The sequence below is a fragment of the Aptenodytes patagonicus genome, chromosome 3, assembly GCF_965638725.1.
Source record: "Aptenodytes patagonicus chromosome 3, bAptPat1.pri.cur, whole genome shotgun sequence".
Lineage (NCBI taxonomy): Eukaryota > Metazoa > Chordata > Aves > Sphenisciformes > Spheniscidae > Aptenodytes > Aptenodytes patagonicus.
In genome coordinates, this window is record NC_134951.1 from 34414498 (window position 1) to 34427017 (window position 12520).

The following is a 12520-nucleotide window of genomic DNA, read 5'->3' on the forward strand; positions in this document are numbered from 1 at the left end:
ATGTTATCAGCCTTCCATTGTGTTAACAGTTACCAAGCAGAGATTATAATGAAGGTAGTAAGTGGTACACTGTCAATCCATTCTCATGACAACAGCTGTAACGAGAACACAAAATGGTCTGATATTTAACTTTTGTGGCATTTTGAAAACCATAATCTTGCATAACTTTGTGAATGCTATAGTTGGTATTGAACAGACTTTCAGTATATGTTTAAAAGCAATATAGATCCTATATTCTATATTACCAATGTGCAAACAGGCCCAGGATTTCATATCTGTAACAAGGCTTTTTTTTTTTTTCCCGCTGCAGCACAACAATTTGTGTGGTTTTAAGCAGTTCTGTTTTTCAGATTTTAATTCCTGTCATAAAATGCATGTACCATTTATCAGTTTACACAAGCAAAGAATGAATCAGGCTAACTCTTCTGGCTATATGGTTCCTCTGCCATATTTTCTTAATAATGAGGAGGTCTGAAATTTGTGAAGCAGAAAATCTAGTCTCATTCTGCGTAGTGACACAAATAAAGAACACAAACCTCTCATGATTTATTAATACCAATTGTATTTCAGTATTTTTGATTGCCTCTTAAATCAGTTCCTAAAGGTTAAAAACCCAGAAATAACCTTTTCACTGTCTTTCGTAATTGAAGTGGGTGATGTACTTTAAAACTTAAAAGCGAGAACTGAATGGCTTACATCACACTCCCCTTTCCCCTACCCACTGATCTGGCACCTTTATTTTCTCATGTATTGAAATTAATTTAACAAGACAAATAACACTCACACATACAAAGTAGAACCCATTTAGGTACAAACATCCTGGTTGCAGGGATTAGTTGTGTCAGCAGACAAGACTACATAGCAAGCAAACTAATTAACAATAAAACATTATAACAAGACTTTCATGAATTGTGTCTTATAAATATTCAAAAATTTGTTTTCTGTACCGTGCACTGAATAATTCCACATGCTATCAAGTTTGGGTTTTGCTAGCTCTCAGTTCTCCCTTAAACCTCACGTTTTAGCTTCTTCTTCAGTATGCTGTACAGGACATAAATTCTGATCATCGTTAAATCCCCTTTTTCTGTTACATTTTATGCAGTCTTTCCAGAAGGATGTGTAAAAAAAAAAGAAATTTTAGTTTGAGGGATATTTTGCCCTTTACAATAATGTAATCAGTGAAACGTGTGGAAACTCCCAAGCAGTTACTTGAGCGGTAAAAAGGCAATGAATAACATAAGGATCGTATTTATTTCCAGAAAAAAAAATGTTCTGGTTACCAAATAATTCAATATTTACTTATTTTTCTCTTGTGCACACAATCAATTAACTTAGAAATATCCACCTAAAGTTAATTTTACTTCAACCTATGCACATTTTTCTCAATCTTTTGGGATATTTACATATAAAGTAATTTTTAAATACCGAAGTTAATGTACCTTGTGTTTTCAACTTGCTCTCCAACTGGGTGAAAATGTTAGAATTTTTACAAAATAAGATTTCAATGACACTTGTGATTTTTTTTAATCGCCTATGAGAAGTACAGATTAGCCCTTATTGCTAAATTTTAGTGGAAAAATGTAAAACAAAACCATAATATAGCAAAATACTATATGGCATGTGTTCAACTTGGTTATATAACTAGGTTCATTATCTTCAATCTATGCGAGTTTAGTTTGATATCTGCACATTAAATGAGCATGTCTGTCAAATTATTGGCACTGTTTTTCTCCCTAAATTTAAGTTCTTGCTTTGCTGAACTGAAAGTCTCTTTATTATTTATCTGCTGAAAGAAATTTCAGTAGGTGGTTAAAAAGGTCACAATGTAACTGTAGCTAAAGTTTAAAAGAAAAAATAGACATATTTAATACCAAGAGTACTGCTGTCTTAAAAAGCACATCTCAAGTAAGGACAGAGAACATTGATGCCATGCAAAAGCTTGGGAATCTAAACAGACACAAGCAGTCCAATTTATAGTTATAAAGAAATAGTTTAATTTTGGATATTGGTAGAACTGAGATCTGCTTTAGCAGGGAAAAAATATTTCTAATAGTCTTACTGACCATCAAAGACTGCATTTTCTGTTTTACTTATACACTTCCTTCCTCAGTAAAACTACAGAAGAGCCATCTAGAAGCCTTTGAGCAAAACTTAAATTCATCAGCAGACACAGTGGAGAATTTAATACACTGAAACCCTGTGCTCAAATAAGGACAGTAGAAGTACAGCACTTTTCTGAAAACAGATTGCATCAGAATGAATTATGGAGTGTCATATTTTCTTTCAGTGACTTCCATTTAACTTTGGATGGGTTTATGAGTAAAAAAACCAAACAAACAACAGACAAACAGCCTACTCTCATTGTAAAAGTTCAGTCAGAGATCCGAAAGTCAAGCGGTGTCCTTTCCACCTATCAGTAATTCTTCCCGTTGGAGTGAACTGCCAGTACTGGTAAAGATGCACCAGAGCTGTGCACCATGAGATGATTCCTCATGTACTGAAGTTGCACATTTTGTCTAATTCATTCTTCCTAGTTATAAGAGGTCCGGATGCTAATAGAAGTGCTGCTGCTACTAAGATGATACTGGTGTCCTTGCCCTTGTCAGTGTAGTTTTAAAAAGGAAAAGAATTACCAATAATTACCAGAAATCTGAAGCCCAGACGTGCTTGTTTGACTTCCACAGTGGTCAAAAAGTAAGGAGAGGGAAGAGGTGGATGTTGAACCCACAGCTTCTGAGTCCACGTGAACTCCCAGGTATTCTTTAGTGCTGAATATGTAAGTCCCTGAAACAGGATTCCCACACCTTCCAAGGGAAGAGGCATTGTCAGCTGGTTAGGATCAGTCTCCCTGTTTGTCATTTTCTGGTCCTGTGAATTATATCTTTATACACAGACTGTGGCACAATTCAACAGGTTGTAAAGAGAGTGACCTTCAATCTAGAGTTGCCAGTCCCGGAGATAAGATGCTTCTGAACTCCTTCTGGCTGATGACGACCTAAAATCCAGGTCTCCCTCTTTGGGGTAAAAGGTGTTTGGGACAGCACTGCTTCTATCTTTCTGGCAGTTTCATTTAAAAGGGAATCAGCCAGTCATCTGTATGACAGTTACCTGTGTATGGAAAGTGGTTTCCAGTGTCAATCCCTGTAGATGCCAATGAAGCTGAATTTTAAACATTGCATTTACCAGTTTTTTTATTGATTGTTTCATGTGTGCTTTACTCAAGGCTGCTGTGAATACTGTCCTCAACACCTAACTCTCCCTATTCACTGCTCAAAGAAACTGCAAAGAAACTGCTCAAAGAAACGCCTAACTCTCAGACCTGTGAATTTTAGTCCCAATGCCATGACTACCATGTTATTTAAACACATGGCTTTTTTATACCTACCCCCCAGCAACAGTTTCTCTGGTCCCTGGGCTGGAATCGGTGCAAATCTGAACTGAATCAGGCTTTTTCCTGCTAGCCATTTGGTGCCTTTTAAAAATCAGATGGAACTCAGAAAGATTCTGATGTTTTAGTCTACCAAGAAATAATTCTCATATGTGCTTCTTCTGTTTCATAATTTCTCCTCAGACTCACATCTCACCAAAGTATTAGATTAAGATTGTTTAAACACACATCCTGTGAATAGTCTAACTGAAATCTACAGGGGGGCAATACTCAAGAACATCTGTAAGTTTGCACAATTGCAGTCTTCTTCAATTTAGGACTGGAAATGTTGAGATGCTTTGTTAAAAATTAAGTTAGAAGAATTTCCAAAAGATTATTTAAAATTCTCCATCATATATCCTCAAACCTTCCAGATCCTCCCATATGTGTACAGAGAGATGCAAATTTTCTGAGTATATTTGCTGGTATATATTGTGTTGTTTTCCCAGTCTGTGTGGTTTTGAAAGTAAGGAGGAAAACCCTCCCTTTGAGAGGGTAAAATGCTAATATAAAGATGATGATGATGATGATGTTATTTAGTTTGGAAGATGGTTTTCTCCTCAATTTTAAGTCTTTCTTGTGTGCATAAAAACAGCAACAAGTATATGTGACTAATGGCAACATTTCAGTGTTGTACTTGTGATGAACTGCAAAATAACACCTACCAAGAAGCATCCCACATTTTGCTATTTCTAGTTTCCTTGATTTTCCTATCCAGTGCTCTGTAACATTGATCACAATATTTCAAGTATCACTGCAGATGCCAGCTATCTCCAAAGACGTCTAGCTACAAAGGGAAAAATAACATTCACAAACTATTTCTACACCTAGTCACTGAGTGTACTGCAATGTAGAGTCAATATATCTACCCTACCTTCATCTACCTGGTTTGAATACTGGTAGCAGCCTAGCTGTGGTAGAAACAGCTCAGCACAGGCAGGACAGTTTTCTCTGATACTGTAAACTGGAACAAATTATTTCAGGAACTGAGAGAAATCACTGCTATATCATGGCAAAGGAACAATCTTTCTCAGACTAAATTAAAAATACTTTTTGTGGGCATAGTAATTTTTAACTATACGTGCTTATGGCCTATATGATTAAGACTGATATATTTATTTAAGTGCACATTCATATAAATTAATTTCATTCAATATTAAAGACTGAAATAATAGCAACTTTTGCCTTGCTGAGCACTGGTCAAATAATTTACTATCTGCATATATGTGTACACACTTTACCCTTGTATTAGACATCTGGTATCCAACTACTTGCTCTTTTGTTTGTTGTGGAGGGAGGGCTCCCAGTCAGAAAGCCATTGGTCCTGGTCAGTGTTTAAATGCAGAAGTTGGACACACTAAAGGAAGAAACTGACTGAAGGTGCTGCATGTGGACAATGAAATTGCCGGCCTTCCTTTAGTCCTTGATCCAGAGTAGTAGAAGTGGAAGCACTGAATAAAATGTTGGTGTGAATTAAGGCCCAGAAGTTAGATATGTACTATGTCATAAAACTTGCCTGCCTTCCACTTAAAATCAGTAGGAGCATTGAGCAAATGTTTTCCAGACTATCAACAGTGATTTCAGCAAGAAATTTGGGGGTAAAAAAGTTACTTTAACATTGCTGTTTATTTCCATGTTCATATTGTGGGCATTCAAAAAATCTCTAAGAGTAACCCTTAGGTGGAATTGGACAGAATAGATTTTATATAGTGAGACTTTCAGGCAAGAAAACATAGAAAACTTCTTGACTCAGCAGTTCTTTAAAAAGTCATCTGTTTCAGTCCACTGCTAGTGCAAAATATACATTGGCTTTTTCTGGTCAGCAAAAGTTCCTATAAGCAATATTTTTTCCTGTTATTTCTGTTCATGTTGCATTTCTTAAATCTTCCTATATAATTTCAAGAAAATGATGTTATCTCTCTGTTATAAAATACACAGGTCTCATATCTCTAGATGTATATTTTTGCCTCTCATACTCCAATAATTGAGTATAATTATAATTATAAAATTGAATTTCACAGTTTCACTGGAAGTCATAGCTTACAAAAAAAATTATAGCTAGACATATATATAATAAGGAACATTGTTATAGGCCACTTCTCTCCCCTATATTGTATATTAATAGACTAAATCTGGTTCATTCATTAGGAATATAAAACATTTCTGTTACTATATTTTCTAATAGATTATGAAAATACTAATATTTTACTGTTTGCTGTTACATGCTAGAAAGGGTCATGTAAAAATCTGAGCAAAGATTGTGATTCAAGTAACTACATGCAATTTTCTTTCCCTGGGGAAAGCTCTTATTTCTCATTTTCTTAGCTTTTCTGTAGCAATTTTTTAGATTGTGTCTTCCCTATATTCCTCTACAGCAGATGAATACTTCTTTTTTTTATCTTTGTCTTTTTATGGTAATGCTTTGAGAATTCAAATACTTGAACTATAGTTTCTGATCTAGTTTAAGCATGCATTAATGTCGACCAGACAGTGCTAAACATCAGTGTCCCGGTGCTCAGAACAAATATTCTATACCTCCTATCATTAAAAAAAGAAGTTAAAGAGTTATTTGGCTTCTTAAATATTCCTGAAGCTACTGTAAACGCTGTCCATTTTATTGTCTGAGCAAGGCATACTATTCATCTATCAGGTTTTCATGTTGATGGACAATATATTTAATCAGAACATCAGTACCTTTAAAATATGCAAATACCTAAAACAAATACACTGTTCCTTATTGCATGGCCACATCATGCCTTTTTGGCATTGGTACAAGACACCCCAGTGAAAAGATTGGGCTAAGAGTTACTTATTGTTCTGAGTGATTCCCATAGCTGAATTATTCTTCTAGCTAGGATTTTTGGGATTGTCAATCACACTGCAATGATTTTTTTTTTTCTTCATTATTACGCCATATGCAAGCTTAGTATAAAAATTGAAAATAACCAGGCAAAACACTTCATCAGGCAACCTGCTGGTGGGTTTTGAGTTTGTTATTGAGAAAAGAGAGTTGCAGGAAGAGAACCAACTGCAGAAATGTCACTGTGATTTACAAGGTCTTAAGTAGACATGTAACATTAGGACAGAAAGTGCATAATTCCCAACTGAGCAGGGTAGGGTTAAGTAAATATAACTATTTTCATAAATGATGGACTCTATAAGGTACCCAGTGCATATTTTTGAGTCAGGGAAGATTCACCATTTATAAATGTAGAAGAGAGAGATTAGATCAAACAGCTATGTAGCCATAGCACCGTTTTTCTCCTAATATTCTATCTTCCCATCAAGCCATGCTCCCCAAATGCCAAACTCTCAGATATATAGAGATGAGATGTAGGCATATCTATTACGTAACAGGAGGTAAAGCTGGGTAAAAAAGTGTGTGGAAGCCACTTTCCTTTAATATGAGCTACTCCAAAAAATTTTCTGCCCTCCATGCTTGAAAGTGAAAGACCATTATCTGAACTTTTACTACCAAAGTAAGAATAGTTAGCAGAAAATTTCAGAGTAATTAGAGTACTGTTAAGTTTTATTCTCCCCTACCCCCCACCTTTTTTTTATTTATTTTTAATTCTAAGTCTGCTTACAGGAGAACTAAAAAAACTCAGCTAAAGTAATATTCCCGCGAACATCAGTAAGGTGGGATTTGGGTGGGTTTCATCTACATTGTAGAAAACCTGTACATTACATGCGCATGCTAGCAAGCTCAGATAACATCTCTGTTGTAGGCCATCCCTTCTCCATTACTACCTAAGTGCATTTAAAACAATTTCCAAACACATAAACATCTTTTCTATACTTAGCCAGTAAGCGAAGGCAGAATTATGATTTGTCTGCTTGTATCATATGCCATAGCACTTACAACTGAGCAGCAAACCTTCATGCTGCCTCCTTCCCCCAAAACCTCACCCATGTGTACAAAGTCAGATGCAGAACATGATTGAAAATTCATGACCTAAAGGCAATAATTCAAAATAGGTCTCTTCTAGCTGTTGTAAAAGCAACCGGTTCTGTGGCTATCTCCTCCTTTGATGGATGTGCTTGTACTTACGACACTGCCTCTGGCACAGTTATAGTTCCATGTACCACTTTCTTTTAATTCACCCTTCTCACTTTACAGGTGCATACAATATCTTCTAATTAAATATACATCTATTCCAAATGTAAGCCAAAGACATTTTCACTGGGACAAATATGCAGCTTTCACTTTTCATTTTTCTCATCCATTTTTATGCAAATATGCGTGCCACGGCCAGCTACCTTCAGGTGTCAGAACAGAGTCCTAACATTAAATTGTAACACACACATTTCTGTTCCACGGGTGCCAGTGAAATGAATTTTGAATAATTTTAAATCCAGATGTTCTGAATCTCTTTAATAGTGGACTTTCCCTATGATAAACTATTTTAAAATTGTCCAACATTTTTTCATAAATTTAACTTGTAAGAAATCTGAAATAAGTTTTAAACTTCACTGCAATTAAAACTTAATTACATAAAGTATGTGCAGTGGATATAACAACTTTTCAACTGCCCCATGGAGACTTCAGGATAGACTGATTTGGATTTTGAGGTCATATGCTAACTGTTCCTCAGAAATTCAGATACATCTTTGAACCACCTAACATTTGTTTTACTAAAGTAAATTGCTAACAAGTTTTCTACGTACATGGTTCATTAATTAAGATTTTTTAACCTTTGAAGAAATGAAACACAGAAAAGAATTAATGTATACTACAGGTGTCTTTCCAAAATAATGCAGGAGAACATTGTACTGGAAATTCAAAGTACCAGTGAGAAGTAAAAGACTCTAATTGCAAAAAAACATTATCACGGTGTTTTCTTACTCTGTGTCAAGCAGGATTAGACCGGACCTCCTGGGTCACTGCATACAGCAACCAGCTTTGGCAGGCAATCACATCATAAGATTCTGTTATTAAAGCTCTATCACAAAACCTGTTAGGCTGTGACCTGTCCACATGCCAATGTTGTCCAGGTTAAACTGCTCTTTTTCCTCATTATTTTCCTGGTGGATATAACTGCTGTTCTCAAGTATCTCTCAGTCTTTGTTTTGCTAGATTTAACAATTTAAGATCTTTTAGACTTCTCTTTCAGAATGGATAGTCAGAGCATAGAAAATCTAGTAATACTTTTTTTGCACCACTTTCAATCTGAATTCATCATTCTTGAGCATGAGTGACAAAAGTAGGGCACACGGATGTAATATTGCACATTAATGATATGGAGGAGGACAAAGAAGTAAGTGGTAATCTATTTGAGTCAAAATTAATTTGGGAAAAACTGGTAAAGTAGTTTCTAATGAAATAGAATTAGATATCCTTCTTAAATACAAATGTCAGATCTGACCTTCGATGAGGCTATTTTAAAGTTACTAGGGAGATAAATATGACTTAAAACTGTACTGCACAAATGGTAGGACCTCATTATTTCAACATAGCTGATAGAAATTTTTATTTTCATGAACTAAATGCTATATATTGTTATTTCAAATGTTGGTTTTGGTAAGCAATATACTCACTGATTGCAAAAGAGCAACTTACATGAAATAACCTTGGATTTAGTGATCATAAATTGACTCAATAAAATCAAACTAAATAGAGAGAAGAGTTCTATTGTTTTCTTATAGTTTCTCCTGTTGAAATTGAAGATATGAAAGATTCTTACCTGATCCAAAAGATTATTCACCTGAGCAAACAGTCAGATTTGAATGAAAGCTTTTCTCTGGGAGAAAATTTGCATCAGAAGCTTCCGGAACAGCTGTTCTACTTCTGCTGAGGGTACAAACACTAAAGCATGAAGAGTTAAGTCTTAGAAGTATTGAATTACCTCTTGTCCCTCCGCTTTCCACAGGAAATAGCTCTACAGAAGACTAATATCTAATAAAAGAGACATGAAATAACACAAATATAAGCAACCCATGTGTTTTCATGCGGAAATTACTTTTTTCATATTTATTGACTAGTCTTCAATAACAATGCTTGGCTTAATGAGTTTTAATACACATACAGGAAGATTCTCATCTGCTATAATTAAGTGTAGCTTGAAATCTGTCAAGGAACACCAGACCATATCAGATGAGAATGTGACCTATAACTTTTGTGCTGAATATGTCTGAAGTGTAATCACATATGTGTGAACTTCAGCACTGTGTATTTTGAGTATTCATTTCCAAGTACATTTGACATCGCAGAACATGATTGTATGACGTTAAGATAACATTCAAAAGAGTATTATAGTGGTCATGGTGTGTGTGGATATTAATACTGGAAAACCAAGAGTCATAAAATAAGATTAGTGTTTTTCATAGGCTTAAAAAATTAGTTGCAGAAATGCTTTATCATTGTAACATTTTCCTTTCCAGTAGCTTAATCACAGAATCCAGAGTTCTCTTTAGATACAGTAGAAAACAAACCCTCAACCAAATCAATCTGAAGGTATATTTTAGCAGACCTTTTCAGATACTCATCTTTGCCTCCTGCGACAAACTGACCTTTCAGCTTGACCCAACTTACCTCAGTAAATGGGACTCGTGATCACATTGTGTTTTTCTCTCTCTTCAAGTATATATGTATCTGGATATGTCCCCATCCTGAAATAGTTGGCTCACTTCCTACAAACTTCATGTAAGTAAGTGACTGGCTAGTAAGAGTGGTGCAACTGCAGGAAAGGCTGCAGCTCAGCTCCGATGTTTCAGACACAAGAAGACCTGCCCAGGAACAGACTTACAAATGTATTTAACACAGAAAAAGCTTCAGCTGGATCTGAGAATCAGCCACCAACACACAAATCCATCAAATTCATGCTTTTGTTATTCCAAACTTTTCATATTTTTTTTTCCTGTGACCCAAAGAGCAGCGGTATCTCCCCTGCCCCCTCATAGTCCTTATGTATATTTTGGGTATTCCTGCTGCTGTTGTGCACTTGTGCCTCTAGGTGGAACTGAAAGGATTGAGAAGACTTTTTGGTAGGACCTGTACAAACACACATCCAGTGTTTCACAATTAGGATAATCTCTGCCTTGAAGAGTTTCTGCCTAAGCAGGCAAGGTATATTGTTGAAAGAGAAACAAGCCAGTAAGTCAAACGGCTTGCTCTGAGAAGCAGGGATTTATACAGACTTCAAGGTGTATTCATTAAGCAATCATTGACTCATTTCTTCAGCACCCACCACCAGCAGCTCCTCCTGAAAATGATGGCACTGGTTTTTATCACTTTCTAGCACTTATTTCTCTTGAACCGAGGTCCTGTTAAACCCTCAGTATATATGCAAAAATTTTCAATAGTTAAATGAAATAGGTTTTGTTTTCTGCATAGTTTCCATGATTTAGAGGCAGTAACTGCACTTTTAAATAAATTGTGGGAGAACAGATAATAATTTTAAAGTATGTGGACTGACTGTGACATTTTATCTTTGTCAGTTTTTTCCCATTCAATGAGGATTTAAAATTCATTTTGAAACACTAGTGTTACAGATACCTTTTAACATATGCAAAATAATAAGCTATACTCTAAATATTTAAGAGTTGCTAAGATAATTCTTATTATTGTTCCTCATTTCCATCACTCTGTTTAGAAATAAACTCAACTATATCAAGTTTTAGCGGTTTGGGGTTTTTTTGTTTGTGATCACACTCAGAAAAGGCAGACATATTGCTACTTTTGCCATGATCTGCAGGAGGAATCTAGTGAATTATTTAATATTGCCGCATAGCTATCCACAAGAGAGATTTTTATGATCTTTTTCTATTGCATGGTTTGTGTGAGAAAGGGACAGAAAACAAGATGGCTTAACTTTGTCTTCTTTATAGGATACATTTATCTTCCGACATGTCAACATTTTTCATGGAAGTGAAATTCACTTGCTGGTCATTTCTCCTGTCTTTTTTTAGTATTTTCTTCCCACAAAATCCAAGAAAACAAATCTTTGGTGCAGAATTTTGTGTAACATCTACAACGTGACAAGAAGAATTGTACAGAATCATTTATAGTGTCTCTCTCAAGTGTGTTAAAGGCATTCAGGCTTATTCTGCTGCTTATGCACTGTGGTGCTTTACCCGTGGTGCTTCTTTAATTTCTGATTGAGTGGGTAATAGAAAAAAAATCAACTGTTCCATCATGTGTCTGAGATTTTTCTCATAATATGTCAGGAGTGGGAGGTGGAGAATAGGAGTGGGAGTAGAAGGAAAAAGTCCCTAAGTTTTTTTTTTTCTGAAATCAGAAGGGTTATTAACTACAGCGCATTGAGATCAGGCCCTTACAACATACTTCTTCAGCTCACAGCTATGCGGTATGTTTGTCTACATTGCCCTAAGGGTTATCGGTTCTCAGGTGAAAGCTATCTGAGTTGCTACAGGTTTAATTCTTTCTCCTTCATCATTAGCTCAGAAAAGTCAGTAACGATCAATCCTGGTGAGTTTTAAAACTCCATTCTCCACTCCTAATTTCTCCAAAGGGGAAGTGGCATTTCTATTCTTCTTGTCAATCTTACTTTACTAAGGGCACCTTTCCGCTGCAATCAGGAACTTGAAAGTGTGACATGGGCCACTCGTAACTAATATAGGCTGTGCTGAGAGGCAGGAGCAAATATCTCACTTGCCTGTGGCCCTGGGTAAATGAGTAGTAACCCGGCTGTGATAGCGGGCATCAGTGTGAGCCGCTTTAACCGTCTGGGGTTATTCCTGAGTGGCTGGATCATACTGGCAGCCATGTTATATTTGCATGTTAGGCTAAGATAAAGACTGTCATGTACTGCTATTTCATAGTTACAAGGCAGACATATTCTGATGATTCTAAAAACTTGTTTGGAAATAATATTTCAAGCTGCAGTTCTAATTTGGTCCTTCTTCTCTGAGAAATGCTCACTATAGATTCAAGATCCTCTGTGTCTATAAATGCAGTTCACAGCTTCATCCCAGTTACTTACACCAGTTAGCACTGAGACAACAGAACCAGAAAGCTGAATAAAATAGCTATTCTTCCCTCTCCATTTCTCTTTTCTTTCTCTCTGGCATAATAACTGTATGAGCTACTGCAGATAGGAAAATACAAAATCCATCTTCCTTGGTACAAGAAGT

General features: G+C 35.9%; 1 protein-coding gene across 5 annotated transcripts in view; it reads left to right on the top strand.

Annotated features, from left to right (window-relative positions):
- ADGRB3 (adhesion G protein-coupled receptor B3) overlaps positions 1-12520 on the top strand; it is a 489817-nt gene that overhangs the window by 316924 nt on the left and 160373 nt on the right. The gene's annotated exons all lie outside the window — the stretch shown is intronic.